This window comes from Chiloscyllium punctatum, chromosome 36, assembly GCF_047496795.1.
Source record: "Chiloscyllium punctatum isolate Juve2018m chromosome 36, sChiPun1.3, whole genome shotgun sequence".
Classification (NCBI taxonomy): domain Eukaryota; kingdom Metazoa; phylum Chordata; class Chondrichthyes; order Orectolobiformes; family Hemiscylliidae; genus Chiloscyllium; species Chiloscyllium punctatum.
This window is the reverse complement of record NC_092774.1, coordinates 61,169,680-61,170,460: the sequence shown is the minus strand read 5'-3', so window position 1 is coordinate 61,170,460 and position 781 is coordinate 61,169,680.

Sequence of the window (781 nt, the reverse complement as noted above, 5' to 3'; positions counted from 1 at the left end):
AAGAAGCAACAAAGAAGATTGATAAGGGCAGAGCAGTAGATGTGATCTATATGGACTTCAGTAAGGCGTTCAACAAGGTACCCCATGTGAGATTGATTAGCAAGGTTAGATCTCAGGGAGAACTAGCCATTTGGATACAGAACTGGCTCAAAGGTAGAAGGCAGAGGGTGGTGGTGGAGGGCTGTTTTTCCGGCTGGTGGCCTGTGACCAGTGGAGTACAACAAGGATCAGTGCTGGGCCCTCTACTTTTTGTCATTTACATAAATGTTTTGGATGCGAGCATAAAAGGTACTGTTAGTAAGTTTTCAGATGACACCAAAATTGGAGTTGTAGTGGACAGCAAAGAGGGTTACCTCAGATTACAACAGGATCTGGACCAGATGGGCCAAGGAGCTGAGAAGTGGCAGATGGAGTTTAATTCAGATAAATGTGAGGTGCTGCATTTTGGGAAAGCAAATCTTCGCAGGACTTATATAATTAATGGTAAGGTCCTAGGGAGTGTTGCTGAATAAAGAGACCTTGGAGTGCAGGTTCATAGCTCCTTAAAATTGTAGTCGCAGGTAGATAGGATAGTGAAGAAGGCGTTTGGTATGCTTTCCTTTATTGGTCAGTTTATTGAGTACAGCATTTGGGAGGTCATGTTGCGGCTGTACAGGACATTGGTTAGGCCACTGTTGGAATATTGCGTGCAATTCTGGTCTCCTTCCTATCGGAAAGATGTTGTGAAACTTGAAAGGGTTCAGAAAAGATTTACAAGGATGTTGCCAGGGTTGGAGGATCT